This window comes from Schistocerca piceifrons, unplaced genomic scaffold (assembly GCF_021461385.2).
Source record: "Schistocerca piceifrons isolate TAMUIC-IGC-003096 unplaced genomic scaffold, iqSchPice1.1 HiC_scaffold_2246, whole genome shotgun sequence".
Taxonomy (NCBI): Eukaryota; Metazoa; Arthropoda; class Insecta; order Orthoptera; family Acrididae; genus Schistocerca; species Schistocerca piceifrons.
The window spans coordinates 1,265,822-1,273,999 of record NW_025728169.1 but is presented as its reverse complement, the minus strand read 5'-3'; positions in this window follow the sequence as shown (position 1 = coordinate 1,273,999).

Below are 8,178 nucleotides of genomic sequence, written 5' to 3'. Positions count from 1 at the left end.
ACCTGAAGTGAAGCATCAGAATCTAAAACCGGTCTCACATGAAAGGATCAAAACATAGACAGTAAGAAGAGCCAGTCTTCTTATACTTGAGTCGGCATTGCGCCTATTGTTTTTAATTCCGATGCAATTTCTGTGTTTCATCGTCAATACGACGGTCATTGGGATACAGCAAACATGAAGTGAAGCATCGGAAACTATAACTAGTGTCACAGGAATGGTTCAAAACATAGACAGTAAGAAAAGTCAGTCTACTTGTACTTAAGTCGGCATTGTGCCTTTTGTTCGTATTCCGATGCAATTTCTGTGTTTGATCGTCAATAAGAATGTCAGAGGGATACAGTAAACCTGAAGAGTAGCATCGGAATGTATAACTAGTGTCACAGGAATGGTTAGAAACATAGAGAGTAAGAAGAGTCAGACTTCTTGTACTTAAGTCGGCATTGTGCCTTTTTGTATTTAATTATAAGGCAAATTCAGTGTTTCATCGTCAATAAGAAGATCAGAGGGATACAGTAAACCTGAAGGGAAGCATCGGAATCTATAACTAGTGTGACAGGAATGGTTCAAAACATAGACAGTAAGAAGAGTCAGTTTTCTTGTACTTAAGTCGGCATTGTGCCTTTTCTATTTAATTCAGTGCCCTTTCTGTGTTTCGTCGTCAATAAGAAGGGCCAAGGGATACAGTAATCCTGACGTGAAGCATCGGAATTTAAAACCGGTCTCACAGGAAAGGTTCAAACCATAGACAGTAAGAAGAGCCGATCTTCTTGTACTTGAGTCGGCATTGTGCCTTTTGTAATTAATTCCGATGCAATTTCTGTGTTTCATCGTCAATAAGAATGTCAGAGGGATACAGTAAACCTGAATTGAAGCATCGGAATCTATAACTAGTGTCACAGGAATGGTTCAAAACATAGACAGTGAGAAGAGTCAGTCTTCTTGTACTTAAGTCGGCATTGTGCCTTTTGTATTTAATTCCGATGCAATTTCTGTGTTTCAGCGTCAATAAGAAGGTCAGAGGGTTACAGTAAACGTGAAGTGAAGCATCGGAATCTATAACTAGTGTCACATCAATGGTTCAAATCATGGACAGTAAGATGAGTCAGTTTACTAGTACTTAAGTCGGCATTGTGCCTTTTGTATTCAATTCCGATGCAATTTCTGTGTTTCATCGTCAATAAGAAGGTCAGAGGGATACAGTAAACCTGAAGTGAAGCATCGGAATCTGCAACTAGTGTCACAGGCATGGTTCAATTCATAGACTGTAAGAAGAGTCAGTTTTCTTCTACTTAACCCGGCATTGTGCCTTATGTATTTAATTCCGATGCAATTTCGGTGTATCGTCGTCAATAAGAAGGTCCAAGGGATACAGTAAACCTGAAGTGAAGCATCAGAATCTAAAACCGGTCTCACATGAAAGGATCAAAACATAGACAGTAAGAAGAGCCAGTCTTCTTATACTTGAGTCGGCATTGCGCCTATTGTTTTTAATTCCGATGCAATTTCTGTGTTTCATCGTCAATACGACGGTCATTGGGATACAGCAAACATGAAGTGAAGCATCGGAAACTATAACTAGTGTCACAGGAATGGTTCAAAACATAGACAGTAAGAAAAGTCAGTCTACTTGTACTTAAGTCGGCATTGTGCCTTTTGTTCGTATTCCGATGCAATTTCTGTGTTTGATCGTCAATAAGAATGTCAGAGGGATACAGTAAACCTGAAGTGAAGCATCGGAATCTATAACTAGTGTCACTGGAATGGTTCGAAGCATAGACAGTAAGAAGAGTCAGTTTTTTTTGTACCTAAGTCGCCATTGTGCCTTTTGTATTTAATTCCGATGCAATTTGTGTGTTTCATCGCCAATAACAAGGTCACAGGGATACAGTAAACCTGAAGTGAAGCATCAGAATCTATACCTAGTGTCACAGGATTGGTTCAAAACATAAACAGTAAGAAGCGTCAATTTTCTTGTACTTAAGTTGGCATTGTGCATTTGTATTTAATTCCGATGCAATATCTGTGTTTCATCGTCAATAAGAAGGTCAGAGGGATACAGTAAACCTGAAGTGTAACATCAGAAACTATAACTAATGTCACAGGAATGGTTCAAAACATAGACAGTAGGAAGAGTCAGTTTACTTGTACTTAAGTTGGCATTGTGAGTTTTGTATTTCATTCCGATGCAATTTCTGTGTTTCATCATCAATAAGAAGGTCAGAGGGATGCAGTAAACCTGACGTGAAGCATCGGAATCTGTAACTAGTGTCACAGGAATGGTTCAAAACATAGACAGTAAGAAGAGTCAGTTTACTTGCACTTAAGTCGGCATTGTGCCTTTTGTATTTAATTGCGGTGCAATTTCTGTGTTTCATCGTCAATAAGAAGGTCAGAGGGATACAGTAAACCTGTAGTGAAGCATCGGAATATATTACTAGTGTCACAGGAATGATTCACAGCATAGACAGTAAGAAGAGTCAGTTTTCTAATAATTAAGTCGGCATTGTGCCTTTTGTATTTAATTGCGATGCAATTTCTGTGTTTCATCGTCAATAAGAAGGTCAGAGGGTTACAGTAACCCTGAAGTGATGCATCGGAATCAATAACTAGTGTCACAGCAATGGTTCAAATCATGGACAGTAAGAAGAGTCAGTTTACAAGTACTCAAGTAGGCATTATGCCTTTTGTACTTAATTCTGATGCAATTTCTGTGTTTCGTCGTCAATAAGAAGGTCCAAGGGATACAGTAAACCTGGAGTGAAGCTTCGGAATCTAAAACCGGTCTCACAGGAAAGGTTCAAAGCATACTCAGTGAGAAGAGCCAGTCTTCTTGTACTTGAGTCGTCATTGTGACTTTTGATTTTAATTCCGATGCTATTTCTGTGTTTCATTGTCAATAAGACGGTCATTGTGATACAGCAAACCTGAAGTGAAGCATCGGAAACTATAACTAGTGTCACAGGAATGGTTCATAACATAGACAGTAAGAAGAGTCAGTTTTCTTGTACTTAAGTCGGCATTGTGCCTTTTCTATTTAATTCCGATGCACTTTCTAAGCTTCGTCGTCAATAAGAAGGGCCAAGGGATACTGTAAACCTGAAGTGAAGCATCGGAATATAAAACCGGTCTCACAGGAAAGGTTCAAAACATAGACAGTAAGAAGAGCCGATCTTCTTGTACTTGAGTCGGCATTGTGCCTTTTGTATTTAATTCCGATGCAATTTCTGTGTTTCATCGTCAATAAGAAGGTCAGAGGGATACAGTAAACCTGAAGTGAGGCATCGGAATCTATAACTAGTGTTACAGGAATGGTTCGAAACATAGACAGTAAGAAGAGTCAGTCTACTTGTACCTAAGTCGGCATTGTGCCTTTTGTTTGTATTCCGATGCAATTTCTGTGTTTGATCGTCAATAAGAATGTCAGAGGGATACAGTAAACCTGAAGTGAAGCATCGGAATCTATAACTAGTGTCACAGGAATGGTTCGAAACATAAACAGTAATAAGAGTCAGTTTTTTTTGTACTTATGTCGGCATTGTGCCTTTTGTATTTAATTCCGATGCAATTTGTTTGCTTCATCGTCAATAAGAAAGTCACAGGGATACAGTAAACCTGAAGTGTAGCATCGGAATCTAAAACTAGTGTCACTGGAATAGTTAAAACATAGACAGTAAGAAGAGCCAGTCTTCTTGTACTTGAGTCGGCATTGTGCCTTTTGTATTTAATTCCAATGCAATTTCTGTGTTTCATCGTCAATACGAAGGTCAGAGAGATACAGTATACCTGAAGTGTAGCATCGGAATCTATAACTAGTGTCACAGGAATGGTTAAAAACATAGAGAGTAAGAAGAGTCAGATTTCTTGTACTTCAGTTGGCATTGTGCCTTTTGCATTTAATTCCGATGCAATATCAGTGTTTCATCGTCAATAAGAAGATCAGAGGGATACAGTAAACCTGAAGTGAAGCATCGGTATCTATAACTAGTGTCACAGGAATGTTTCGAAACATAGACAATAGGAAGAGCCAGTTTTCTTGTACTTAAGTCGGCATTGTACCTTTTGTACTTAATTCCGATGCAATATCTGTGTTTCATCGTCAATAAGAAGGTCAGAGGGATTCAGTCATCGTGAAGTGAAGTATCGGAATCTATAACTAGTGTCACAGGAATGGTTAAAACATAGACCGTAAGAAGAGTCAGTATTCATGTACTTAAGTCGGCATTGCGCCTTTTGTATTTAATTCCGATACAATTTCTGTGTGTCATCGGCTATACGTAGGTCAGAGGGATACAGTAAACCTGAAGTGAAGTATCGGAATCTATAACTAGTGTCACAGGAATGGTTCAAAAAATAGACAGTAAGAAAAGAAGATCTTCTTGTACTTGAGTCGGCATTGTGCCTTTTGTAATTAATTCCGATGCAATTTCTGTGTCTCATCGTCAATAAGAATGTCAGAGGGATACAGTAAACCTGAAGTGAAGCATCGGAATCTATAACTAGTGTCACAGGAATGGTTCAAAACAGACAGTAAGAACAGTCAGTCTACTTGTACTTAAGTTGGCATTGTGCCGTTTGTTTCTATTCCGATGCAATTTGTGTGTTTCATCGTCAATAAGAAGGTCACAGGGATACAGTAAACCTGAAGTGAAGCATCGTAATCTATAACTAGTGTCACTGGAATGGTTAAAACATAGACAGTAAGAAGAGCCAGTCTTCTTGTACTTGAGTCGGCATTGTGCCTTTTGTATTTAATTCTGATGCATTTTGTGTGTTTCATCGTCAATAAGAAGGTCACAGGGATACAGTAAACCTCAAGTGAAGCATCGTAATCTATAACTAGTGTCACTGGAATGGTTAAAAGATAGACAGTAAGAAGAGCCAGTCTTCTTGTACTTGAGTCGGCATTGTGCCTTTTGTATTTAATTCCGATGCAATTTCTGCGTTTCATTGTCAATAAGAAGGTCAGAGGGTAACAGTAAACGTGAAGTGAAGCATCGGAATCTATAACTAGAGTCACAGGAATGGTTCAAAACATAGACAGTAAGAAGAGTCAGTCTTCTTGTACTTAAGTCGGCATTGTGCCTTTTGTATTTAATTCCGATGCAATTTCTGTGTTTCATCGTCAATAAGAAGGTCAGAGGGATACAGTAAACGTGAAGTGAAGCATCGGAATCTATAACTAGTGTCACAGCAATGGTTCAAATCATGGACAGTATGAAGAGTCAGTTTACTAGTACTTAAGTCGGCATTGTGCCTTTTGCATTTAATTCCGATGCAATTTCTGTGTTTCATCGTCAATAAGAAGGTCAGAGGGATACAGTAACCTTGAAGGGATGCATCGGAATCTGCAACCAGTGTCACAGGAATGGTTCAAATCATAGACTGTAACAAGAGTCAGTTTTCTTCTACTTAAGCCGGCATTGTGACTTTTGTACTTAATTCCGATGCAATTTCTGTGTTTCGTCGTCAATATGAAGGTCCAAGGGATACAGTAAACCTGAAGTGAAGCATCGGAATCTAAAACCGGTCTCACAGGAAAGGATCAAAACACAGACAGTGAGAAGAGCCAGTCTTCTTGTACTTGAGTCGTCATTGTGATTTTGTTTTTAATTCCGATGCTATTTCTGTGTTTCATCGTCAATAAGAAGGTCAGAGGGATACAGTAAACCTGAAGTGAAGCATCGGAATCTATAACTAGTGTCACTGGAATGGTTAAAACATAGACAGTAAGAAGAGCCAGTCTTCTTGTACTTGAGTCGGCATTGTGCCTTTTGTATTTAATTCTGATGCAATTTGTGTGTTTCATCGTCAATAAGGAGGTCACAGGGATACAGTAAACCTGAAGTGAAGCATCGTAATCTATAATTAGTGTCACTGGAATGGTTAAAAGATAGACAGTAAGAAGAGTCAGTCTTCTTGTACTTGAGTCGGCATTGTGCCTTTTGTATTTAATTCCGATGCAATTTCTGTGTTTCATCGTCAATAAGAAGGTCAGAGGGTTACAGTAAACGTGAAGTGAAGCATCGGAATCTATAACTAGTGTCACAGGAATGGTTCAAAACATAGACAGTAAGAAGAGTCAGTCTTCTTGAACTTAAGTCGGCATTGTGCCTTTTGTATTTAATTCCGATGCAATTTCTGTGTTTCATCGTCAATAAGAAGGTCAGAGGGTTACAGTAAACGTGAAGTGAAGCATCGGAATCTATAACTAGTGTCACAGCAATGGTTCAGATTATGGACAGTATGAAGAGTCAGTTTACTAGTACTTAAGTCGGCACTGTGCCTTTTGCATTTAATTCCGATGCAATTTCTGTGTTTCATCGTCAATAAGAAGGTCAGAGGGATACAGTAACCTTGAAGTGATGCATCGGAATCTGCAACTAGTGTCACAGGAATGGTTCAAATCATAGACTGTAACAAGAGTCAGTTTTCTTCTACTTAACCCGGCATTGTGACTTTTGTACTTAATTCCGATGCACTTTCTGTGTTTCGTCGTCAATATGAAGGTCCAAGGGATACAGTAAACCTGAAGTGAAGCATCGGAATCTAAAACCGGTTTCACAGGAAAGGATCAAAACACAGACAGTGAGAAGAGCCAGTCTTCATGTACTTGAGTCGTCATTGTGATTTTGTTTTTAATTCCGATGCAATTTCTGTGTTTCATCGTCAATAAGAAGGTCAGAGGGATACAGTAAACCTGAAGTGAAGCATCGGAATCTAAAACCGGTCTCACATGAAAGGATCAAAACATAGACAGTAAGAAGAGCCAGTCTTCTTATACTTGAGTCGGCATTGCGCCTATTGTTTTTAATTCCGATGCAATTTCTGTGTTTCATCGTCAATACGACGGTCATTGGGATACAGCAAACATGAAGTGAAGCATCGGAAACTATAACTAGTGTCACAGGAATGGTTCATAACATAGACAGTATGAAGAGTCAGTTTTCTTGTACTTAAGTCGGCATTGTGCCTTTTCTATTTAATTCCGATGCAATTTGTTTGTTTCATCGTCAATAAGAAAGTCACAGGGATACAGTAAACCTGAAGTGTAGCATCGGAATCTATAACTAGTGTCACAGGAATGGTTCAAAACATAGACAGTAAGAAAAGTCAGTCTACTTGTACTTAAGTCGGCATTGTGCCTTTTGTTCGTAGTCCGATGCAATTTCTGTGTTTGATCGTCAATAAGAATGTCAGAGGGATACAGTAAACCTGAAGTGAAGCATCGGAATCTATAACTAGTGTCACTGGAATGGTTCGAAGCATAGACAGTAAGAAGAGTCAGTTTTTTTTGTACCTAAGTCGCCATTGTGCCTTTTGTATTTAATTCCGATGCAATTTGTGTGTTTCATCGCCAATAACAAGGTCACAGGGATACAGTAAACCTGAAGTGAAGCATCAGAATCTATACCTAGTGTCACAGGATTGGTTCAAAACATAAACAGTAAGAAGCGTCAGTTTTCTTGTACTTAAGTTGGCATTGTGCATTTGTATTTAATTCCGATGCAATATCTGTGTTTCATCGTCAATAAGAAGGTCAGAGGGATACAGTAAACCTGAAGTGTAACATCAGAAACTATAACTAATGTCACAGGAATGGTTCAAAACATAGACAGTAGGAAGAGTCAGTTTGCTTGTACTTAAGTTGGCATTGTGAGTTTTGTATTTCATTCCGATGCAATTTCTGTGTTTCATCATCAATAAGAAGGTCAGAGGGATGCAGTAAACCTGACGTGAAGCATCGGAATCTGTAACTAGTGTCACAGGAATGGTTCAAAACATAGACAGTAAGAAGAGTCAGTTTACTTGCACTTAAGTCGGCATTGTGCCTTTTGTATTTAATTGCGATGCAATTTCTGTGTTTCATCGTCAATAAGAAGGTCCGAGGGATACAGTAAACCTGTAGTGAAGCATCGGAATATATTACTAGTGTCACAGGAATGATTCACAGCATAGACAGTAAGAAGAGTCAGTTTTCTAATAATTAAGTCGGCATTGTGCCTTTTGTATTTAATTGCGATGCAATTTCTGTGTTTCATCGTCAATAAGAAGGTCAGAGGGTTACAGTAACCCTGAAGTGATGCATCGGAATCAATAACTAGTGTCACAGCAATGGTTCAAATCATGGACAGTAAGAAGAGTCAGTTTACAAGTACTCAAGTAGGCATTATGCCTCTT